Source organism: Sander lucioperca, chromosome 3, assembly GCF_008315115.2.
Source record: "Sander lucioperca isolate FBNREF2018 chromosome 3, SLUC_FBN_1.2, whole genome shotgun sequence".
NCBI lineage: Eukaryota > Metazoa > Chordata > Actinopteri > Perciformes > Percidae > Sander > Sander lucioperca.
In genome coordinates, this window is record NC_050175.1 from 20,848,168 (window position 1) to 20,875,069 (window position 26,902).

Genomic DNA, 26,902 nt, shown 5'->3' on the forward strand with positions numbered 1-26,902 from the left:
TAAAAATTCATCCATTGAGTATTTATTTTAAAATAATTCATTAAAATAACATGTTTGCATGAAATGTAAATGATTACAATAAAGGAATATAGTATTACAAAGACCAAACATTAAATGTCATTTAAAATGTTTGGACTTTGTAATACTATATTCCTTTATTCTAATCATTTACATTTCATGCAAACATGTTATTTTAATGAATTATTTTAAAATACTTAATCAATGAATGAATGTTTCAGAAACATTTATTCATTCATTTATATATTATAAACAATCAATATTTCGAGGAAATAGGCAAATATTTAGAGAATGAAAAATTGGAACAGTTTAGAACAAAGAACACACACACACAGACCCTTCCAACATGGTGTTCTCTGGTCCTCGTTGGTCTTTCCACCTGATGCAGGTGTGATGGATGCTGGCGGTCGTGTCTGAGAGTTGAGTCTGTGTCCTCTTCGTCCCTCTGTTTTCCCAGCTGGTCTTCCTGGTTTTTAGAGAAAGCTCAGAATATGGGCTTTGGTTAGGTTGGAGAACTGATGAGGACGTTATTGGTGGATGTGTGTTTTTGCATTCTTTCCCTGAATCCTGACCTCTTTCATCAATATGTTTAAAACATTCTTTGTTTTTGTCTATTAGCTTTAAATCCTCTGTCTTAATCTTTGATTTTCCTCTACATCTGGTCGTAACATTCTTAATTTTCCTGTACTTAATGAACCATTATCTGGAAAATAAAAAACAACAACAAACAAACATTTGATGCAGTCCGGTCCATATTTCCCTTTCATTTCTCCGACCACGGGGCCTTCTGGCTCAAGTGATTTTGTACTTTCATTAGGGCTGCAGCTAGCGGTTATTTTTGTAATCGAATATTCTAGCGATTATTTCATCGATTAATCGGTATGATAAAAAATGATTTTGCCTCAAGGATCACTGTACCGTGGACGGCACACTTTGTGGCTGTGGCGTCGCTGTAACCTCCACTCATGAACGTTTTTATAACTTTAAAGCATTAAATCTTCTAAATATACAGCCATGAGACACAGCAACTGAAAGCTTAGTCTCTCATGATTCCATTAAGCCCACACACAAAGCATCAGATGATTTATAGCAGTTACACAACTGTTATAAAACGTAGCTTCTCACCGATTTTTGCTGCTAAAAGCTAAGGAGTTAGCCATCACGGGGGTCTTTGGTGTCTTTCAGCTTTCTCAGGAGGTTTTCTATCCAGCCTGGAAGCTGGGTCTGTTTTCACAGTTGTTGAGCAATAGATCCAAACTCTTACATCCTAGATTTATCCACTTGATGTCCAGAATTTATCCCGTTTTCGGTCATTTCTGCCGCTAGCGCCGTGCTCTCCGCCATCGCCCACTGAATGTTGTGTGCGTCGTTAATAACGGTCCGTGTGAAACAAAGACTCTGAGCGGAGCGGGCCGCATAACGCGACTGATTGGAATTAAACGAAGATTCGAGGCAGAGAATTTGCCTCAAAGCTTTTTTGTAATCAAATTATTTGAATTATTGGAGTAATCGTTTCAGCCCTAACTTTCATTACCCATAACAACATTTCAGCAGAACTAATTTTCACTACGATGTAGCCGTCGCGTACAAAGCTTAGTTTCAATTTGGGCAAACCGTGCTAAATCCGGGACAGTTCACAGACTGTCTCTTTGATACGTTCACAGACTAAATCTGACAAGTTCACAGACGTTGTCTTTGTATGGATAATACTGGCACACCCGTGGTGGAGAGATGGTTTTAGGGGAAATATGGCCTTTTGTAAAAGCTATCAAAAATAATCACAATTCAATTATATTTTTGTTCAACCAGAACCTCAAAATAAAACCAAATAAAAAATTAAAAAACATTTCAAAATACTCAATTCCCACTGTCAGTATTCGTCTCAATGATTTCAATCAATAATGATGATGATTTTACAATGTTTCCTCTATTGGTTTAGAAAGTTGTTTCTAAATATTGACTTTAGAGTCCAGTTAAATTCTTGTTGATTCTGATCTTACCCGAGCTGCTTGAAATTGCTTCCTTGTTGGTTTGGGTCGGTCTGAAACAGTCAGGAGTCCTCCTCCAGTTCCTGACCCTCTTTCTCTCTGAAATGCCGTTGTGCCTGAGGTTAGAGGAGGATATCAGCTTGATTCTGGATCGGGAATCCTCAGTCACCCACGGAGAATTGTGGAGGAAGTTTCTTATTGCAGCCGGGATGTATTTCAAAAAGGTACAAGATGAAACAAATAAAGACAGTCGAAGACTAAACCAAGTTAGGTTGTTGTATTTTATTATAAACTTGCAAGAATATAGGAGTAACACGATTTCACAAAAGGCACAGCAGCCCAGTGTGGGAAAATGTCTTCAACGAATAAGAAGAAGCACCAGTATATATGCATCTCCAGTGAGATAGAAAGACATGCCCCCCTTTCTAAACATGACTCAACATTTCTTACAATCAAACACAGTCAGACATTCAGGAGCCACTTCTCTTCTTCCCCTCTGTACCACTTTCTACCCCAAGGTTAGACATCCCGTTCATCTCAACTATGTGAGAAGTCTGGACTATCCACGGAGAAATAACAGATAGTTTAGGGGGACCTTGTAGCCCCTATCTGTTCAGAGTCAGACATTACGGTCCCAGACTTTGTGGCTCTTACTTTCAACATGTGAGAATAAGAAAAACTCACTTTCAGCATTGGTAGACAAAGTCAAACAGAAATAAGACAAGAATATAAAGAATCATGCTAACACACACACACACACACACACACACACACACACACACACACACACACACACACACACACAAAAACACACACACAGACAACCACACACACACAGACAGACAGACAGACAGGCAGACAGACAGACAGACAGACAGACCTTCACCACCAACATATTAATGTGGGAGTGAATCAAACCTCCAACAGACCCAATCAAACAGCTGTTCTGTCCCATTGATGACATGTTACTGCAGTAAAAGTTCAGTTCATTCATTAGTTCATAACAATAACCTGAAAGATTTCTGGAGAATTTAGAAGTTATTTATTTAAACAGGGACAATGCTCAAGTTAACATAACCTTGTATAAAAACAAGGAGAGATGCATTGTACCGGGTTGTAGCACAAGTGATATTTTCCTCCCGTAGTCCCTCGGCAGGTCAGGAAAATAATTACAATTCCACGCAAGTGAAATACAAAACATAAAAATATACAATTTTTACAACCACAGTCACACTTAATTTACAATGTAAGCGTGATCCTGTACAGACTCAACTGATCAGCAGTGAGAAACAGGAGGAGACTCTCCGTCCTAAAGAGGACTCAGAGACACTGAGGAACCAGGAGACCAGAACCCAAACCCAGGATAGAGAGGCTGAGTGAATGTGGTGTTGAAGGTGTGGAGGAGGATCAGTGAGTCAGAGGAGACTGTGTAGAAGGACAGAGAGCCAGCAGGACAGTCCACATACACTGCTACTCTACCAGAGACAGAGGAGGAGGAGATGGATGTTCTTCTCTTATTGTGATAGACAGAGTAACCATCATCAGAGCAGAACAGACTCCACGACTGATCATTCCATCCAAACAAACAGTCAAAACTGTCTCCTCTCCTCCTGATTCCTCTGTAACTCACTGATATATAAACCACTCCTCTCCTCTCAACCTCCCAGTAACAGCGACCAGTCAGACCATCTCTACACAGCAGCTGTTGATAATAGTCAAACCTCTCTGGATGATCAGGATATGGCTGATCCTCCTCCTTCACTGATGTCACCTTCCTGTTGTTGTCAGACAGTTTGAGTTTTCTGTTCACTGTGTTTGTGTCCAGTGTGAGTTCACAGGAATCTGACGGAGAGAAGGAGACACAACACAGCTGCAGTTATTAACCAATCAGCACTTTGATGATGACATCAGAGGGTTGGATGAGTGATGTCACAGTTTGATGAATGAAATTAAAAACAGACTTACACCTCCATGGACCTGGTGTCAACCATCTGACTCCAGCAGGCTCCACCCTGAAAGGAGGAGGGGGGGGGGGGCATTACATCACTCTCACACACACAGCTTCATCCTCATCACATGTAGGGCTGGAATTTACTCATTTATATTCATATTTGGGCTGTCAACCAATTACTATATTTAATTCTATTCAATTTCCATTTTTTTTACCGTCCATAAAATGTCTTTTTCATAGATTAAGAGACACTACAGGTGAATAGGGTGATTTTTTAACTAGCAGATATCACCATGAAACTCTCCCAGTTGATTACTGATATTAATATGAGAAAAAAAATGTATTACAAGTTTTCTGTAATTTAATGTTTAAATATGCAAATTAGGCATTAGCTAATTAAATATGCGCTAATTTGCATATATTTTAAAAAACGAAATCTGAGTATTGGATAAAGCCAGGTTCAAAATTCTTTTTTCATTGTGTTCACATATTAGATGGGAAAATAATTACAGAGGGATTTCTGGATATCTAATTTTGTTATCCTGTAAATCAGAATATACTGTCAATAGCCTTAAAAAATGGATTTTCGCCATGTTTTTTGGAATAAAATATGATATAAATCAGGCTAGGAATAATATATTTAAAAATCCCTTTGTAAATGTCTTCATAATATAACTAGGTACAAGACTGGAAGGTTTGGTGTATAAAGGTGCTACTGAAGTGGAGATTTCAGACTTGGAGTATGACAGAAAAGTCATTTTGAGAAAACGGGCTTTAAAGATATTTATAGCAAAATTCCGCTAATTTCTATTGAAAGCCATGAATTACAGACACATATCCCTTTAGGTCCAAGTAAGATCCATGTATCACACTGTTTAACATCCTAAACTCATTATTACTTCATCCATCACTGATCATAACATCCAAAACAACATCAACATGGCCTTCAGCTGAAGACCATTACATCACAAACTGACAGAACTCCACCATTAACAGCCTAGTTCCCCCAGGTTAGTTTACAGTCTACACATCCATGCAGCACCATATGTAGGCCCTCCTCCATCTCCTGCTGGTGTCCTCTCACTTTTTTGGCTGTGCTTACACTTTTACGGCTCCGCTATGCGCTGGAGGAATGGACACTATTGGCTTTTGAGATCCTAACCATGTCGTCATCCTTCATTGCATTGACAGGCTGTGCTCTGAAGCCACAATTTCTAACCCTTCTAATACGACAGCTAACTGTGCTAACAACAGCTAACCCAGCTAACAACAGCTAACTCTGCTAACACGACAGCTAATCCTGCTAACAACAGCTAACTCTGCTAACACGACGGCTAACCCTGCTAACAACTGCTAACCCTTCTAATACGACAGCTAACTGTGCTAACAACAGCTAACCCAGCTAACAACAGCTAACTCTGCTAACATGACAGCTAACCCTGCTAACACGACAGCTAACCCTGCTAACAACAGCTAACCCTGCTAACATGACAGCTAACTCTGCTAACACGACAGCTAACTCTGCTAACACGACAGCTAACCCTACTAACAACAGCTAACTCTGCTAACACAACAGCTAACCCTGCTAACACGACAGCTAACTCTGCTAACACGACAGCTAACCCTGCTAACAACAGCTAACCCTGCTAACATGACAGCTAACCCTGCTAACAACAGCTAACCCTTCTAACACGACAGCTAACTCTGCTAACACGACAGCTAACTCTGCTAACACGACAGCTAACCCTACTAACAACAGCTAACTCAGCTAACACAACAGCTAACCCTGCTAACACGACAGCTAAATCTGCTTAAAAGACAGCTAACCCTGCTAACAACTGCTAACCCTTCTAATACGACAGCTAACTGTGCTAACAACAGCTAACCCTGCTAACAACTGCTAACCCTTCTAATACGACAGCTAACTGTGCTAACAACAGCTAACCCTGTTAACACGACAGCTAACCCTGCTAACAACAGCTAACTCCGTTAACATGATAGCTTACTCTGAAAACAACAGCTAACTCTGCTAAAACGACAGCTAACCCTTCTAACACGACAGCTAACCCTGCTAACAACAGCTAACTCCGTTAACATGATAGCTTACTCTGAAAACAACAGCTAACTCTGCTAAAACGACAGCTAACCCTTCTAACACGACAGCTAACCCTGCTAACACGACAGCTAAATATGCTTAAAAGACAGCTAACCCTGCTAACAACAGCTAACCCTGCTAACATGACAGCTAACCCTGCTAACAACAGCTAACCCTTCTAATACGACAGCTAACTCTGCTAACACGACAGCTAACCCTGCTAACACGACAGCTAACTCTGCTAACACGACAGCTAACTCTGCTAACACGACAGCTAACCCTACTAACAACAGCTAACCCTGCTAACAACTGCTAACCCTTCTAATACGACAGCTAACTATGCTAACAACAGCTAACACAGCTAACAACAGCTAACTCTGCTAACATGACAGCTAACCCTACTAACACGACAGCTAACCCGGTTAACACGACAACTAACTCTGCTAACAACAGCTAACTCTGCTAACATGACAGCTAATCCTGCTAACAACAGCTAACCCTGCTAAAATGACAGCTAATCATGCTAACAACAGCTAACCCTGCTAAAATGACAGCTAACCCTGCTAACACGACAGCTAACCCTGTTAACACGACAGCTAACCCTGCTAACACGACAGCTAACCATGCTAACGACAGCTAACCCTGCTAACAAGAGCTAACTCTGTTAACACGATAGCTTACTCTGCTTCTAACATGACAACCTTCTAACATGACAGCTAACTGTGCTAACAACAGCTAACCCTGCTAACACGACAGCTAACCCTGCTAACAAGAGCTAACTCTGTTAACACGATAGCTTACTCTGCTTCTAAAATGACAACCTTCTAACATGACAGCTAACTGTGCTAACAACAGCTAACCCTGCTAACAACAACTACCTCTGCTAACACGACAGCTAACTCTGCTAACATGACAGCTAATCCTGCTAACAACAGCTAACCATGCTAAAATGACAGCTAACCCTGCTTACACGACAGCTAACCCTGCTAACAAAAGCTAACTCTGCTAAAATGACAGCTAACCCTGCTTACATGACAGCTAACTCTGCAAACACGACAGCTAACCCTGCTAACACGACAGCTAAATCTGCTTAAACGACAGCTAACCCTGCTAACACAACAGCTAAATCTGCTTAAACGACATCTAACCCTGCTAACAACTGCTAACCCTGCTAACACGACGGCTAACTCTGCTAAACCGACAGGTAACCCTGCTAACACGACAGCTAACCCTGCTAACACGACAGCTAACCCTGCTAACACGACAGCTGCTAACACGACAGCTAACTCTGCTAACACGACAGCTAACCCTGTTAACAACAGCTAAGGACAGACAAGACGTGCAAGAAGGCTATGCTACACTAAGCTAAGGACCAAAAGGCTCCAAACAAAAGGAAAAACCTACCAAATGCCTCCCACTCAAGAGAGAGAGACAGACAGGCCATGGGCAGAGAACTCACTGCTATAATGCTATGTGGGGTCCCACAGGGCTCGGTGCTTGGCCCTCTTTTATTTTCTCTATATCTACTCCCACTTGGTTCCATTCTCAGGAAACATGGCATTTCTTTTCACTGCTATGCGGACGACAGCCAGATCTACCTCCCCCTCAAAAAGTCTGATTCCTACTCTGTTAACCAACTTCTACAGTGTTTACATGACATTAGAGCTTGGATGTCTTTAAAAAAAAAAAAATTATTTTTAAAATTAAATTTTCTAAATTTTAATGAAGAAAAGACAGAAGTCATGGTCTTTGGTGGCACGTCTGTGACCCCCCCTAGTTGATCTGGGTTCTCTGGCACAGTATCGCAAGCCAATTGTGACAAATTTGGGGGTAAAAGTGGACTCCGACCTCAAATTTGACAGCCAGGTTAAAGCTGTGGTGAAGTCTAGCTTTTTCCAGCTGGCAAAAATCAAACTAGTCCTTCAGAGACAGCACTTTGAAAGTAATCCACGCCTTTGTGACCACTCGGCTGGATTACTGTAATGCACTTTATATAGGGGCTAGTGGGTCCTCCATTTCTCGTCTTCAACTGGTACAAAATCCTGCTGCACGTCTTTTAACTGGCACACGCAAGTACGAGCACATTTCACCTATTTTAGCTTCACTCCACTGGTTGCCTGTCTATTTGAGACTTGAGACATTTGAGATTTAACACATTTTTATTAAAGATTTGAGTTGGATTTTACAAGGTGTTTATGGAACAAGTATCAGTAAGTACAAGCGCAAATAACACTGCTGGAGTTAATCTTCATGGTAACGTGAATAATATAGAGTGAAAAAATGTGCGTGAGGCATCAATACTTGAAAATATTACGAGTAATCGTTTTTTCCATTTACTTTCTGCAGTCTGACTTCAGTTCACCACCTCACCATCTGCATTGCCAATTCCTATTTTGACTCCAAAATGTGCGTGCGCATGGGTCAGAGTTTGAGTGAAGGGCCGCACATTCTCAACATTCTATCAAGTTTGTTTTTTATAAATCACAACCTTTGCATGGGAAGTGGCGTACGCACATTTTCAGCCCCGTTTTGTGCGTACACCACGTTTATAAATGAGACCCCTGGTGTAGACCGGGCTCTGTCACTCACTGTCCCCCAAACTGCAGAGAAATCATTCTGTCATCAGTCAAACTCCCCAATATTAAAAGAGGGAGGGACTCAGGAGGGATTATTATCTGGTACAAAGAAGAAATACAGTATATAGTGTTTGCACCGCAGGGACTAGGAAAGAGCATTTTGAGGGACTTTTTGAACTTTGAGTCGGTACTCTCTAACAACAAGAGGAACTTAGTACAATAATTGGTCCAGAAATCAGTGTACGTCTCTGATCGATCACATGAGCCATGCAGCACCGGCAAATGACATTTTAAACAGCTAGCTAACTAGTCTGCCGAAAGAAAGATTAATGCTTCATCCACACACTCTTCTTACTGCGTAGAAAGCACATTGCTTTGTGCTAAGCTAGGCTAAACCTGTCCTGGACCTTTCTCTGTCGAGATGAAACTGATTTGATCCCAGGAAACGAGGAAGAATGGTCCTTTACCATACAGATATTTGTCCAAACTACATCAATTATTAACCCTCTGCACCCTGAGGCATTTTTTTTAAAAAGATTATTATTTTGGGCTTTTCCGCCTTTAATGGACAGGACAGGTGAGAGAGAGAGGGAAGACATGCAGGAAATCGTCACAGTTCGGAGTCGAACCCTGGACCTCTGCGTCGAGGCATAAACCTCTAAATACATGTCACTCATGGTCCGTCTGGTTTTATTTTTTTTAAAAGCTTGTAAAACATCATGTTGTGTACAGTCAATCTATAAACATCAGTTTTTGCCCACATGACATTCACTTATGACAATACTCAAAATAATAATGTCAATATCACACACACAGCAATGCTACATAAGCATTTGTGTTGTCTAAAACAGTTCTCCTATATATTTGGAGTCATCCAGTGCAAAATGATGATGTCATTCTTCTCTGCAGAATGGTAATAGACGATACTGGTCACATCTTACTATTCTGACTTTGAGTGATCTCTTCTCACAATAAACAGTCTTTGTTGTCCCTTGGATGACGTATTGACGGCCTTATATGGGCCTAATGTGTGACGGACCTGCCTTCCATTGGTTTACAAGACAAAAACAAGCGTCTCCCAAAGCATCATGGGAAACAAAATGAATGGTTACCATCAGAACTAGCAGCAATCGCTGGCCGAAAATTCCTAAATTATGGACATGAAGTGGATCAATCTTGGATGTAAGAGTTTGGATTTATTGCGCAAAGACCCCGAAAAAAGGCACAAGTTCCAGGAGGGATAGAAAACCTCCTGTAGGGGCTACAAAGACCCCAAAGACACCCCAGTCATGGCCAGAGTATTACCTTTTAGCTGGAAATGACAGTAAGTCTCTAGCTCTTATTGCTGTAAAATTATTAAAACATGAATTGAAGATGCTGTTTTTCGTTATTTTTTGTCATATACGACACACTCGGGCAGATAGGGAGTTATCATTTTAGTTCCTGGAGATGTTCTCCTTTAAAACTTCCTACACAAATATCTCCTTTTTGTTCATCAGTGTTTGTACCTGAGAGTGTCCAGTCTCCAGAGAGGATCCTTCAGTCCCGCTGACAGTAGCTTCAATCCCGAGTCTCCTGGATGATTGTAGCTCAGGTCCAGCACTCTCAGATGGGAGGGATTGGAGCTCAGAGCTGAGACCAGAGAAGAACAGCCTTCCACTGAGATGAGACAGCCTGACAGACTGCAAACACAGAACAACACACAGGAACCATCTGTGAAAACGTGGAGCCATGTGTTTGTTTTATGTGTTTGTTGTCCAGGTACATTTTGGACCAGATTTATAATAAAACTTTATAATCATCTGCGGTATTTAATTATTCAACAACAAAATCAAATTATGAAAAACCTTCATGTAAAGTAATTCTCTGAGTCTAATAACTACTGCCCAAGTTTATCATATCAACAGACACAAAGCTACATGTTAGCTGTTTATCAACTAAAGTTAATCAGAATTTAAATGGTCATCAGTTGAATGGGTTAATGAATCCTGACCTGAGAGTCTCCAGTGTGCAGTTTGGACTTTTCAGTCCAACAGATATCAGCTTCACTCCTGAATCCTGCAGGTTGTTGTTACTCAAGTCCAGCTCTCTCAGACTAGAGGACTGGGAGCTGAGAACTGAGAACTGAGGACAGAGCTTCACAGCTTCTCTCTGACAGGTTACAGTCACTCAGTCTGGAGAGACAACAGGAAGGAAACAAGTTATTTTTTATTTTTCTCTCCTGTTGAAAGATATCAGAGTATTTACTGATGGATAAATCCCACTAACAGAGCTTTGTTGGAGGCTTTGACCACTGGCAGCAGCCTCAGAAGAGCCTCCTCTGAAGCAGAGCATTTCTTCAGGTCAAACACGTCCAGATCTTTTTCTGATGACAGTAAGATGAAGATCAGAGCTGACCAGTCAGCCGGAGACAGTTTATCTGTGGAAAGACATCCTGATCTCAGGGCCTGTTGGATCTGCTCCACTAGAGAACGATCATTTAGTTCATTTAGACAGTGGAACAGATTGATGCTTTTCTCAGCAGACAGATTCTCACTGATCTTCTTCTTGATGTACTTGACTATTTTCTGATTGGTTTCTGAGCTACTTCCTGTCTGTTTCATCAGACCTCGTAGGAGATTCTGATTGGTCTGCAGTGAAAGACCCAGGAGGAAGCGGAGGAACAAGTCCAGGTGTCCATTTGGACTCTGCAAGGCCTTGTCCACAGCACTCTGGTAGAAACGTGTTGATTTGTCTCTCAAGACTTCAGACCACCACGATGTTGTTTGTTTTCCTGACAGCAGGTTAACTCCAGAGTTGATGAATGTCAGATGGACATGAAGAGCAGCCAGAAACTCCTGAACACTCAGATGGATGAAGCTGAACACCTTGTTCTTGTACAGTCTTCTCTCCTCTTTAAAGATCTGTGTGAACACTCCTGAGTACAATGAGGCTGCTCTGATATCGATGCCACACTCTGTCAGGTCTGATTCATAGAAGATCAGGTTGCCTTTCTGCAGCTGCTCAAAAGCCAGTTTTCCCAGAGACTCAATCATCTTCCTGCTCTCTGGACTCCAGGGTGAATCTGCCTCAGCTCCTCCAGCATACTTGATGTTGTTCACTTTGGACTGAACCACCAGGAAGTGGATGTACATCTCAGTCAGGGTCTTGGGCAGCTCTCCTCCCTCACTGGTCTTCAACATGTCCTCCAGAACTGTAGCAGTGATCCAGCAGAAGACTGGGATGTGACACATGATGTGGAGGCTTCATGATGTCTTGATGTGGGAGATGATTCTGTTGGCCTGCTCCTCATCTCTGAATCTCTTCCTGAAGTACTCCTCCTTCTGTGGGTCAGTGAACCCTCTTATCTCTGTCACCATGTCAACACACTCAGGAGGGATCTGATTGGATGCTGCAGGTCGTGTGGTTAACCAGAGGCGAGCAGAGGGAAGCAGTTTCCCTCTGATGAGGTTTGTCAGCAGCACACCCACTGAGGTGGACTCTGTAACATCATTCAGGATTTTAGTGTTGAGGAAGTCCAGAGGAAGTCGACACTCATCCAGACCGTCAAAGATGAACACAACCGGAAACTCTTCAAACCTGCAGATTCCTGCTTCTTTGGTTTCACTAAAGAAGTGATGAACAAGTTCCACCAAGCTGTACTTTTCCTCTTTCAGCACATTCAGCTCTCTGAAGGTGAATGGAAATGTGAACTGGATGTCCTGGTTGGCTTTGCCTTCAGCCCAGTCCAGAGTGAACTTCTGTGTTAAGACTGTTTTCCCGATGCCAGCCACTCCTTTAGTCATCACTGTTCTGATTGGTTCATCTCTTCCAGGTGGAGTTTTAAAGATGTCTTCTCGTCTGATTGTTGTTTCTGGTCTGTCTGGTTTCCAGCATGTTGTTTCAATCTGTCTGACCTCATGTTCATCATTGACCTTTGCAGTCCCTCCCTTTGTGATGTAGATCTCTGTGAACATCTGATTCAGAACGGTTGATTTTTCTGCTTTATCAATCCCTTCAGACACAAGCTGGAACATCTTATGTAAGTTGGATTTAGCTTTTTGCTGGCACGCAGCAAGAATCTCTGAATGAATAAAATAATTAAATTAATGAGGTTTTGTTCTGGTTAATGTGAGTTTGCACATTTCTATATTCATGAAATCTATTCAGCCCATTTAATGACGAGGTCCTGAATATGTTAACTATTGTAAAATGATTTAGTATTCCTCAAAAACAACTGCTATGTTGGGTGTCTCAGTCATACATCTATGAACTCTTCATTGTCCAAATAAACCAGAAGGTATATGACTTAATTACAGAGGAAATTAATATTGCCCAAGCATTGTCTTACAGTGATATCAGTGTGTGCAAATTTGTGCAAAACCAGCAGAGTAAACAAAAACAGTCAGACTTTGTTTCATCATTTATTGTTATCGGAGACACTTCAAATTTTGTTTCTCTTGAGGATATTTGGTAGCTTGTTCTGTTGTTGTCAACACAACATATGAATCTTTGTAGATAAGAGGGAGACATTGGTAACAAAAATAATGTTTGATGAAGACTGTGATATATAAGTTTGATCTTTGTTACATACATTTTTTTAAATTCTTAATGATTATGACTTACCTGCAGGTTCATAGATGATGTTTGATAAAGTCTTTACTAGTTCATTTTGATGGATCTTCACTAAAACTATTCTGGTCACATTAATAGTGTTTATACTGTAGGTCTGGAACATCGTATCCACTGTGTTCTCCCTGTTTACATTCTCCAGTTTACTCTTTGGGATTGCTAGGAAGTCTTTAAGGACTCCCTGCAGGTACCACTTAAATTTTTCAAAGTCCTCAGTTCCCAAGTTTTCTAAAGTTGTTAAGACGACTTCTTTAGGTGTCTTCATCTTTTGTCCCTGCAAAGATCCAAAAGATACCAAAAAGTACACCATCACTTAACAGAATTTCTTTTTAGCGAGATTAAAAATACTTGGTTCATCAAAACAGACCAGTTTTGTAGATTATGTTATGATGACATTTGTGTAAACAAATAACAATTCATGAGTCATTCATGGATCATTATATAATGGTAATTAATAAACCAAAAGTAAAGATTCTGCATTAGTTCTATTAGACTTCAGTGTTTCATCTGATACAGTGGATCACTGCAGTGGATGGAAATGTTTGGATCAGCTCTGGAGTGGTTTTCTTTTTACCTTTCAGACAGGAGTTTTTCAGTTATTGTTCATTTCTACGCTCCATTATCTAAATCTATGTCTCAAGGTTCTGTCCTGAGTCTGATGCTGCTTTATACATTCAGCTCTGGTTTCTCTTGGTCAGATAATAGGTAATTTAAAAGATATCTCCATAGAATCAGAATTGACTTTAGTGTCATTGTAGGAGATATAACAAAAATTGTGTACTACACTATGGTGCAACATAAAAAACATAACAATGACAATCCTCTGGTCTATAAAGTGCACCAGATGATTGTGTACAAGATACTGTAGATGTAAAAGCAGTTGTTGTACATGTACAGACCATACATATGGAGTCCTGAGCAGACTGACCACTGGGAACTTCTGAGATCTCCTGGTCCTCTCTGTGGAGGAATCAGGAAGAATTAGCACACATCATGCAATGGTGAAGTCCCTTCAGTTGGCCTCAAAAAGATTTACTGCCCCAGATGGAGTTCAAGTATCTCAGGTTCCCTCTTGTTCATTATGTACATCCTTCCTCTGGGAGAGATCCACCATCATGGCCTCTGTATCCATTGCTAGGTAGACAACACTCAACTCTATCTCTCCTCTGAAACGTCCACCCACTCCACTATCACTACCTGCCTTGCAGACATTAAAACATGGATGCAACAGAACTTCCTCAAACGCAACTGCAATAAATCTGAAATCTTCATCATTGGTCCAAACTACCCGCTCCACCCAGACCTCAACATCAACGGCTCCATCATCACCCTCCAGCCAGGTCCACAACTTCGGAATCACCCTCGACCCCACCCTATTGTTCCTACCCCAAGTTAACCAGATTACAAAATCCGCCTTTTTACACCTCAAGAACATTGACCGCCTCCAGCCGTCCCTGCCGCTGTCGAAACATTTATCCATGCCCTCATGACCTCCAGACATGCCTACTGCAATAGTATCCTCTATGGCATAGGTCACTAACAGGCGGACCGCGGTCCGGATCCAGACCTAGAAGCCGTCCCATATGGACCCAGACCAAAACAAAAGATTATGAATTAAAACCTGACGGGGCGCTTCTATTTTAATATGCACAGCTTTTGTAGTCTTTTCAGTAGTGGTTTAGTGGATGAGGAAACGCACAGACCAATTGCATATGAGTTTAGCCATCCCACGTGATACCACTCAGCCAATTAAGTCTTTGCATTCTGGGCGGGAAACATTGGGACTCTACAGTGCAGACAGATGAGAGAGTTAGAAGCAAGTTACACAGGAAAAGAAAGTCGGATTAAAAAGATAGCGATATATGTAGAAAACAAAGGGAGCGAAAACAGACGAATGAGACGGAGAAAGGAAGAGATACAGACGAGTGTGCCGGAGAAAGTTGAGGAAAATACGAGTGAGACGGAGAAAAGGAGCGAAACAGACGAGTGAGGCAGGAAGGAACAAATGGCACTCTCCAAAAAAAGAAAAGTGGACAGTGAAAACAGAGCATTTAATCCAGAATGGACAGACTCATTTCTGTTCATACTTCCCAATGGGAGCACTAAACCAGTGTGTCTCATATGTGCAGAAACCGTGGCACTTATTAAAAGTGGCAATGTGAAACGCCATTATGAGACAAAACAAAGGTTTTGAACAAACATACCCAGTCAAATCTGAATTGAGATCACAGAAAATAAGTAGTCTCAGAGCCCAATATGACCAGTCCACCAGGATCCTGAGCCACACATTCACTGCCCAACAACGTGCTCTTGAGTGTTCCCTCAGAGTTTCTTGGATTTTGGGTAAACACAAAAAGCCATTTACAGATGGAGGGGTTGTCAAAGAATGCATGAGTGCAGTAGCTGAAACACTACTTGAGGGAAAACAAAAAAAATGAGCTTTGTGATAAAATAAAGCAAATTCCCATGTCAGCATCATCTGCCACAAAGAAAAGTGAAATATTAACTCAGGATGTGCTAACCCAGCTAGATGAAGCCATGCATAAGGCACCATGTGTAGGCTTAGCTGTGGATGAGTCCACTGACATATGTGACAATGCTCAGCTGGTAGTGTATGCCAGGTTTTTCAACACTGACCAGAAAACATTCTGTGAAGACATGTTAGGTATCACTCCCTTCAGACCAGTACAAGAGGAGAGGATATCTACCTGGCCATTAAGGAGATGCTAACAAAAAGAGGAATAGAGCCAAAACAAGTGGTTTCAATAACCACAGATGGAGCCCCTTCTATGATATGGAAAGAAAAAGGAGCTGTAGCAAGACTGAAAGGGGACAATCCTGAGCTTTTTTCTTACCATTGCATCATTCATCAATCTGTCCTATGTGCCTCCCTGTCAGATGAGCATGCTGAGGTGATGAATACAATGATGAAAATGATAAATTTTCTCAGGGCATCCTCTTCCTACCAACATCGCATGCTTAGGGAATTCCTCAGAGAAGTTGATGCCAATGCTGATGATCTTTTGCTGCACAACAATGTGAGATGGCTCAGCAAAGGCAGGGTGCTAGAGCGCTTTTGGTCCATCAGGAGGGAATTAGCATCTTTTTTGGCAGAGCTAAGCAGTCAGAAGGCAACACAGTTTTCTCTCTTTTTAGAAAATGAGAAATGGATGGATAATGTGGCCTTTTTGGTTGATATCACATCACATCTGAATGAATTGAATTTGAGGCTACAAGGCAAGGACAATTCAATTTGTGAACTGATGACAGCTGTTCGCTCCTTTCAGAGGAAACTTGAAGTGTTCAAGGAAGACCTGCAGGGAGACTGTGTACACTTCCCAGCAGTGCAGGAACAGGTTCAGGGACAGAGAGATTTGTCTTTTTTTGTTGATTTTATTGATAAGCTGATTGTAAACTTCAGCAACCGTTTTGACAGCTTCAGCTTTGGAGAGCAGCTCACCATGTTCATTCAGAACCCATTTCTGATCACAGATGTCAGGGGGTTCTCAAAGGAAGTCACACAGCACTTTAAATGGGTAAATGCTGGGTCTCTCCCGATGCAATTGGTTGATCTCCAAGCAGATGTGGCCCTGAAAGAGCACTTTGTAAGAACTGACCCTTCCACTTTCTGGCTCCAAATGGTCCCTGAGACTGCTTTCCTAGGTCTGAGGAAAGTAGCCCTATACATCTTGACCATACTCCACATACAACTGCAGGGCAGCTTTCTCCACAATCAACATAATTAAAACTAAATATCGTTCCAGGCTTACCAATGAGCACCTTCACGTGTGTATGAGAATGGCCCTGACTCCATTCAAGCCCAGGTTTAAAATCCTGGCAAGACAGGCTAAAGCTCAATTCTCTCGCTGAGCAAAAACATGGGGGAGTGGGATCTGAGGGGAAGAAAGTGATACTCTGAAACTGTTCAATTGTTAAGATCTGTTGAGATTTATTATTTGTAAAATTGGTTGGGACTGTTGAGTCAATATGTGAAACAGAAAAGGGAAAATTCAGACTTTTCCTCCCTTTATATTATTTTTCTGAAGTTAAGCACTTTTTTTGAAAATGCACAATTTTCACGTTTTATTTATTTTCTCTTATTTTGAAATTCAGCCCTAGTTTTATTTAGTTAATGAGAGAACATTATACATATACATATATTTGTTATACAGTCATAGATATATGTTTAGTTCTATGTTATGTAACAATAAATATTGTCAACAAGTTTTTGAATTGTACTGAATTAATTTGATTTGACGGTCAGTTATTGATTACATTCAGATGTTGATACAACTACTAGGCTACTTAAATATATATAACACTAAATTGTTAGACATTATGATCTTCTGGACCTTTGCTTCAAAACATTTTCTCTAACTGGACCTTTTTAAAATTTAGTTGAAAACCCCTGCTCTATGGCAAACCCAACAAGATCCTCAATAAACTCCAATATGTCCAAAACTCTGCCACCCGCATGCTCACTAGCAGCTGCCGCAGAGACCACATCACCACTGACCAAGCACCAAACCTGGAGAGCAGGTCTTTGCATCTGCTGCCCCCTCCCTCTGGCACACCATCACCAACCACATCAAAATGCCCTCTTTGGAGGTTTCTGGGAACAAGAGACTATATATGGTGATGGCGCAGTGTACTTGACAAATGCCTTTGGTGTGTGAGACCTGGGTTCAATTCCCACTGTGATACATCAACCAATGTGTCCCTTAACGACTTAACCCATCGTTGCTCCAGAGGCGTGTGACCTCTGACATATATAGCAATTGTAAGTTGCTTTGGATAAAAGAATCAGCTAAATGACATGTAATGTAATGTCTATCTCTGTGTAGTAATCATTCTTCTACATATGGAATATGTAACAGAGTGGAGGCATAGTCTCTTCACTGAGAGAACCAGGGTAACAAGTTAACTAGATGTCTTCTCTTGGTTTGTTTGAACAAACTTAGAATGAACACAAAACAAGTGAATATTGGGCCGAACCAAATCTAAAACAGAAAATATTGTCTGATGAGAACAACTGAATATTAGAACAAAACATGAGTTTACGGCAGCGTTTTGCTCTAAAACTGAGTTACAACACCAGAGAACGATGCCACAAAGCTGAACAGGTTGGAAAGATAATCAACAGTGTTTGATGGATCAGACCAACTGGAAGGCAGCACAGTTTCTTTTGTTCTGTTTTAAATCCTCACCTTTGATCAACAGAGTGACAATCATCTTTGATGGCCACAGGTAAACCCTTAGACAGGTCGCTCTTCATGGACACACAGCTGGGATCAGGATCAGGATCAGGTTCAGGTTCAGGAGACTCTGGTCTCTGCTGCTGGATCCTGAAACAAACAAATAAATGGGCATATTGAAAAAATCTTTTAACACAGACAACTGTTTTTATTTCAAATATTAGTAATGTTGGTCAGTTTTTAATTGTTACCTCCCATCAGCAGATAGAAAGAAAGAGAAAAAGAGGAAGCAGCATGGAATACTACTGATAAGAACTGATACTTATACCAAATATAATAATACAACAGGCTATATACATAGTTATTAACAACTGAATACTAATAACTTACTTTTTGTCAGAAACACGTTTAAAATCCAAAAAACTATCAGGATCAGGATCAGGTTCAGGTTCAGGTTCAGGTTCAGGTTCAGGATCATGATCAGGTTCAGGTTCAGGTTCAGGTCTCTGCTGGGTCCTGATAGAAAAACAAATTTCATGAAGATCACATGTTTAGTTAAAGACTCCCTGCATAACAATATCTAATTAAGATAAATATGTATATAAACCTAATTATTAAAAATAAATGCCAATAATGACTTTCTGACAGAAACACGATTAAAATTAGAGCCCGACCGATATATTGGCAGGCTGATATTATTGGTGGGCTGATATTATCGGCTGATTTTAGGCATTTTCCAAACTATCGGTATCAGCATTTCTAATGGCAGATAGATAAATATTTAAAACATTAAAGAAAATGGATAAATCCCCTTCAACAATGTTGGCGTTGCATAGTTTGTCCACCAGAGGGCGCTCTACAACGTCCCTGTTGGCAACACTCGTATTTAACCCTTTAATTTTCATATCTCAAGTTTGTATTTTTATACATTTTATTTGTCAGAACTTTAATATATTTTGATGTTCTGTTGTGACAATAAAACAAGTTTATATTTAAACTTTATTATCATATTATTTTAGCGAGGACTCATAAATAATGTCAGGGGAATCGGTTTGTTTTGTTACGCATTTCAGTATTTGTTTTTTTTTTAAATCGGCTATGTATATGGTACCAGTGGGGAACAGAGAGATCACTCAGATCAGATTTGAATACCAGGTGAAAACAGGGCCATAGATATCCCAGAGATCACCTGGAACACAGAGACCCTCTACAAGAAGACCACACACCCAATAAGACAACACTAATTCTAGTTTGTTGGAGGTTTCAGAACAACTCACCTCAGTCTTCTCTCCATTTCACGAATTTGCTCCTTCACACTTATTTCATTTTAAGCTCCATTACGGGTCGCCTTGTTTTTTAAAGTAGTGGTGTCTCCATGGACCGGTGACTTCATGGACACACAGCTGGGTTCAGGTTCAGGTTCAGCAGGATCTGGTCTCTGATGGGTCAGGTAAATAAGTATGTTTTTAGGAGTCTAAATGCAGTCATTTATGTTTTGGTATTTGGAATACAACAATTTCATTTACCATTCTCACCTTCTCTCTCTGGCTGTCTGCATCCTTTTTTAAAAGTGGACTGTTGTAATTTTTCTTGTGTATAAGTAAATCGTTAAACTTTTACCGTGTGGTCCTGTGGATTTCTTTGTGTGGACTAAGACGAGGAGATTCAGAAGAGCGTCGAGCTACGGCTTCATTCTGTGGAAACCTACAACATTTTGTAACTTAAATTTTGCATACTAATTTATCTGAATGCAGGAATTTAGACGTCATCTCACCACTGTCGCACCAAATGATTGCAGAGAGTGTGGTCTACACCTACTCTATTTGAGTGTCCTGATTAGGATTGGACACTACAAATAACATGTTATTGAATTTGAACACAAAGTTGCATCATAAAGAGTGACAGCAGGAGAAAGGCTCGGACCCCCCCATCTTCAAACTCAGCCTTCATTTAGATCTCAACTACACAGCTGTAAAGTTTTCTGACTGCAGCCTCACGGTTGGGACAGACAGACGTAGAAACACCTGGCAAAGTATTTAAAACCTCCTCTGTAGTAGTTCATGTTACAACATGGAGATTTATCTTCAACACAAGAGTCATCCACACTCTCTCAGGAAATAAGAAGTAGAAACATTATATTTAACATTACAGAGCCAGAAACTAACCCTGAAGAGACCAAAGACTAACGTGTTGTTAAAGTGTCAAACAGCAACTTACAGTTTCTTCAAACAGTCCAAAGAGTTGATGAAGAAGAGTTGATGAAGAAGAGTTGATGAAGAAGAGTTGATGAAGAAGAGTTGATGAAGAATAGTTGATGAAGAAGAGTTGATGATGAAGAGTTGATGAAGAAGAACTCAGGTGAGTTGTGATCTGATGAGTCACAGCTCCACCTATCAGGAAGCAGATTTTCACAATAAGAGCTTTGTGTCTTCTCTCTGTGTAACTGTGGTTGTTGTTGTCAGTGTGTGTTTGTTCTTCCTTCATCCTGTGAATGCAACACAAGGAACTTTCCACACGTCGAGTTCCAACATGTTTTAAATGTGATGAACAAACTTTATCATTAAACAGACTCAGTGACGCAGTGGAAGAAGTACTCCAAACTATTAATACTACACGGTGAAAATACTCTGTCCAACGTCCTGCTCTGTTACTAAATGAACTTGATGTAGAAGTAGCAGTGAGAGAGCTGATTCTCTGGAACATTACATCATGTTTTACTGCTGATTCAGACTTTGTGTGCAAACTGTGAATGTGCAGAGTAACACGCTGTCAGATAAATGGAGGACAATAACAAGTACAAGCTTTCCTTCTGAGATTAAAGCAAGTATTCAGACATGTTACTGCAGTAAAAGTAATAATAGCACAGAGTGAAGTTACAGCAGCTGGCTGAGCAGATAACTAATGTGGAGAGAAAACAGACAGACTCTCTGCTCCCTGAACTCAACACAATATGAACATTAAAAAGTGAAAGACTTACGTACTGGACTGCTCTGATTGGAGGGTTTCTCACGCTCCAGCTGGACCTGGAAGACCTCTGGGACACCCAGACATCTTATAATGTGTGTCGACTCAAACCTTTGTCTCTGACAGCAAAACAACAAACCTGTTTCAGCTTCATCAGGAGGAGGAGGAGGAGGAGGAGGAGGAGGAGGAGGAGGAGGAGACAGAAAGAATCCGGTAGAACCAGAAACACTCTGACAACAGAGGGACTTTCCACACGTCGAGTTCCAACATGTTTAAAATGTGATGAACAAACTTTATCATTAAACAGACTCAGTGACGCAGTGGAAGAAGTACTCCAAACTATTAATACTACACGGTGAAAATGCTCTGTACGTCCTGTCTGTTACTAAATGTACTTGATGTAGAAGTAGCGTGTGAGAGCTGATTCTCTGGAACATTACATCATGTTTTACTGCTGATTCATACTTTGTGTGTAAACTGTGAATTCAATTCAATTCAATTTTATTTATAGTGTCAAATCATAACAGGAATTATCTCAGGGCACTTTACAGATAGAGTAGGTCTAGACCACACTCTATAACTTACAATGACCCAACAATTCCAGTGATTCCCCCAAGAGCATGCATGAATGCGTAAGCGCGACAGTGGCAAGAAAAAAACTCCCTTTTAGGAAGAAACCTCGGACAGACCCAGGCTCTTGGTAGGCGGTGTCTGACGGTGCCGGTTGGGGGTATGATGAACAATGGCAATAATAGTCACAATAAAGATAATAACTAGAGGTAATAGTTGTAATAGTTCTTGGTGTCGTGGAGCATAGCAGGGCGTAACAGGGCATGGGTGTGCGTTGGCCAGACATTGCAAGTCGAAGCCGGGCATTGCAGAGCGTTGCAGGGTGTAATAGGGCACAGCAGGGTGTAGGGCAGGACGTAGGGCAGGACCACGGCGACAGCTGCCACCATGATGTTGGTGCCATCATGATCCGAGTTGATGATGCTGGGCGGAAAAGGAACATAAGGACTTCGGGGAATAAGCTCCCCTGAGCTATGTTAGTAACAACCATTTCTGGGACACGAATACACACAGATGGAAAGAGAGAGGAGAGAGACGCTCAGTGTGTCCAAGGAGGTACCCCGTTAGTCTAAAACTATAACCGCATAACTAAGAGCTGCAGAGAAGGAGAGACAGGGAGGCTGTGTTCCGTGATTGTGGCTACACACCTTCCCCCGCCGGTCTTGGTTAACGCTGTGAATCATTACTCCCTAAATATATGTGAGCTTTCTATGGGGAGAAGCAGAGATGGGGTGGAGGTGCACCATGACTGTGGCTACACACCCACCCCCGCCGGTCTAGGTGAACACTGCAACTCCTCATACCCTAAATATAGTAAACTTTCTATGAAGAGAAGCAGAGATGTGGAGGGGGTGCATCACGACTGTGGCTACACACCTTCCCCCGCCGGTCTAGGCGAACACTGCAACTCCTCACTCCCTAACTATAAGCTTTATCGAAGAGGAGAGTTTTAAGTTTACTCTTAAAGGTGGTGACGGTCTCGGCCTCCCGAACCCAGACTGGGAGCTGGTTCCACAGGAGAGGAGCCTGATAGCTGAAGGCTCTGCCTCCCATTCTACTTTTAGAGACTCTACGACCCACAAGTAACTCTGCATTCTGGGAGCTCGGTGCTCTAGTGGGACAATAAGGTACTATGAGCTCTTCAAGATATGATGGTGCTTGACCATTTAGAGCTTTGTAGGTCAGGAGAAGGATTTTAAATTCAATCCTGGATTTTACAGGAAGCCAATGGAGAGAAGCTAATACAGGAGAAATATGATCTCTTTTCTTAGTTCTTGTCAGAACACGCACTGCAGCATTCTGGATCAGCTGGAGAGTCCTAAGGGACTTATTTGAGCATCCTGATAATAAGGAATTACAGTAGTCCAGCCTGGAAGTAACAAGTGCGTGGACTAGTTTTTCAGCATCGTTTTGAGACATGATGTTCCTAATTTTAGCAATGTTACGAAGGTGAAAAAAGGCTGTTCTAGAGGTTAGTTTTAAGTGGGCGTTAAAGATCCTGATCAAAAATAACTCCTAGATTTCTGACAGTAGTGCTGGAGGCCAGGGCAATGCCATCCAGAGTAATTATATCTTGGGATAATGATGTTCGGAGGTGTTTAGGGCCCAGCACAATAACTTTGTGCTGCAGCTGGACCTGGAAGACCTCTGGGACACCCAGACATCTTATCATGTGTGTCGACTGAAACCTTTGTCTCTGACAGCAAAACAACAAACCTGTTTCAGCTTTATCAGGAGGAGGAGGAGGAGGAGGAGGAGACAGAAAGAATCCTGTAGAACCAGAAACACTCTGACAACAGAGATCAGAGGAGCAGTAACTCTTTATAACAACCAGCAGTGATGAACGGGAAATTAAACTTCAGTTAAAAGTTATTTTAACTGTTAACAAACAACCACATGATGATTTATAATGTTACTGATTATTGGTATTTTTATCATTTGTTATTTTAGAGACAAATACCAAAATAAAGAACAATCAAACTAACCTAAAGTCCCCAGTTTGTTTTCATCTCTGAGCTGGTGATGACGTCATGGCGCCCTCTGGTGACATCAGCAGGAACTACAAGCAGAGCTCCACCAATCATATTCACACATTAAAACATGTTTACAGATTTTATTAGTTTCATCTCTATGTTTTTATCTTACACACTCACCCCACTTTTTAAATTACATTTTATGTATTGATTTGGTAATACTATATCCCATTTTATTTTAATTAATTATTTTAAAAACATAATCATTTCATTGTTTTTTTTGCATTAAGACAGTGAATCTGAAAGATATGACATGTTTTTATGAATGATTTTCTGGACTTTGATGTGATGTATTGCTCCTCTAATGGATCAATGTGAAGAATGTGGATGTAATGGAGGTGTGAGAGTGTAATCTGTTCCTCTGAGATGAAGTGAAGGACTAAATGGTTGAATCCAAGCTGCAGCAGTGCTGCTGTGTGCTGTCATGGTGTTTGATCCAGAGAGAGCAGACAGACTCCAGGGGGACACATTTAAAAGATGCTTCTCCTGAAAGAAGAACTAAAGAACCAGCAGTCAGTTGGCTGCTTGCTTCTGGAACATTCTCTCAGACACACGTTGGGCCGACTGACCTCCATGTTAGAAAATCTCTCAATAACACTAAGAATTCACTCTCATACAGCACACATTAACTCACTATTTCTTCTATCATATATTATATATGTTCACACATCACAATCCCAATAACTATGTACACATAGGCAGGATTTATGGGGGCTTTTTACAAGTTTTTGATCCTTTTTTTTTAAAGGGGTGATAGAATGATTTTATGGGGTATTTCACACTGTTCCTTAAGGTCTCCTAATAGGGTATGTACCATTGGTTTGGCTGAAAATTGCTCAAATGCTATTTTATGGGTCCTTAAAGGAGAACTCCGGGCAATTTTTACGTTAATCTTGATCACTATACTTTTATGAGTACTGTCTATAGCTAAAAACACGAGCCGAATTGGTGCTAGCAACATGGAGCTTCTGTAGCTAATGCCCAGAGCCCCCGTTAGCTAAAACGGCAGTTATGGGGGCATATCATAAAGAATGCCTTTTTGCCTCTTAACAGACACAACATGCAATTAAAATGTCTGTGCAACATGAACAGGGCCCTTACATGACAACAAGATGCCTTTAGCAACTTAGCCATTGTTTAAATTCACCTACCCTGTTAGCTGCTAGCTGCCGTCTGGGATGAGTGTGTTCAGCCATGCTCCGGTAATTATCATCACACTGCAGTCCCGTGTGTATTTGTAACATAAATATCCATTTTGTGGGCAATCCATCTGGCGTTGGTGAGTAGGAGTCTTGTCCGTGTCGATCGTTGTGGTTTCCTTAGCCGGGCTAGCATGCCCGGCTGGCGTCCCTGCCTCTCCTGGCTTCACGCGGCCAGCAACAATCCAACGAGCGCCCGCTGGTCTGGTGGACGTCTTCCAGAAGACCGTTCAAGCCTTCGCTGCGAAAAATTGTATTTTATTTCACCCTCAAAAATAGGTAATTGAGCACTGTAGTGGTTATGACCATATTAGTGACTTTGTAACTACATGGAAACTGACCAAACTATGTTTGTTCCCTGTACAGTAAAATAGTGTTTTAGACGGCTAGCTATAGTCTCGTGCTGAAGTCCCGTGGGAATTCAGTTGTAGCAGGAAAAAGCTAAATAGTAGTGTGCAGGTTGGAGGAGCGTAGTGTGTGAAGAGTTTAGATCGGAACAAACTTTGCAATTAGCCTTCAATTTTCGTAAAACGGCCCAAATTTGACCTCTACATAGTTGATTTCTCGCATAAAAAAGTCTCAGAAGTGAATGTAGTAATTAAATAGCGGACTTCTGGAGATCTGCGTGACCTAGCTAGATTCAGAAGACTAAGCTGACCTCAGGTCAGTGGTGTAGCCTATGCAAATGTTGGGGCGTGACAAAGACTAGGAGTTGAGATTATGACGTCATCATCTAGCTTTGTTGAGATTCGCCCGTTTTCAGCAGCAGTTTCAAATTGTGAGATTTGCAGAGGATAGGGGTATCAATGGGATTTAGAGCTTCTATGTATGTCCTATTTACCCACCGAACTGTCGTTATTCAACTACGACAAGGTAAAATCGGTTTTGCATTCTATCACCCCTTTAATGATTTTGTCACGTTTTCAGACATTTTTGCTGCTTTTAGTCGCAAAAAGTTTAGTCGCCTTTTTGGAAAATCTTTGGACAATTTTTAACTTCTGTGCTGCTTTTTTTCCATTGTTTTTGAGTATACGTGCAGTTTAGTGTCCCAAATTCCCCGTAACGTAACCCCGTTTCTACAGGTCCCCTGACCAATCAGCTATCCTAACCTTAACCACTCGAGGTCAATGCCTAACCCCAACCTATCAAATTCGTAGGGCAGGTCTTGGCGTGGCCAGAGTGGAATTTGGGACATTAAACTGCACACAAACCATGTTTTTGTTGTTTGGTCGCCTTTTTGGAATATTTTTTGAAAGTGTTTGACTTTGTTTGATATTTTAGCCCAAAGTCCACAGAGGCAGCCCGGTCGGTAACTTAACTTCATCAGAGCAGCTGTAAATGATGACTGCATTTCATTGGACAGTTCTGTTGTATGATGACAATACAATCACACACACACACACACACACACACACACACACGATCCTGTTATCAGAACCATCAGAGTTGTGTTGTGTTGTGTCTCTCTACAGTTTAACGTAGATGACAGTGACTATGTGTGTTTAGTCGTCAGGTCCTCATCTTGTTTTAGGCTGTGAAAGAGGTAAATGTGTTTCAGACGACGTCCTGATATACGTTGACCCTGTTATCAGAACCATCAGAGTTGTGTTGTGTTGTGTCTCTACAGTTTAACGTAGACGACAGTGACTATGTGTGTTTAGTCGTCAGGTCCTCATCTTGTTTTAGGCTGTGAAAGATGTAA

At 41.2% G+C, this 26,902-nt stretch overlaps 1 long non-coding RNA gene and 1 pseudogene across 1 annotated transcript; both read right to left on the reverse strand.

The window, feature by feature from the left end:
• Nucleotides 1–18,529, reverse strand: part of LOC116062652 — a 29,700-nt pseudogene extending 11,171 nt beyond the window's left edge.
• Nucleotides 18,530–20,803: 2,274 nt separating this feature from the next.
• LOC118494711 lies at nucleotides 20,804–23,871 on the reverse strand. Its single transcript, XR_004896868.1, has 2 exons — nucleotides 23,605–23,871; nucleotides 20,804–21,457 (listed from the first exon to the last, which is right to left on the reverse strand). It is a non-coding gene; the product is annotated as an uncharacterized LOC118494711 (long non-coding RNA).
• Nucleotides 23,872–26,902: the final 3,031 nt, after the last annotated feature.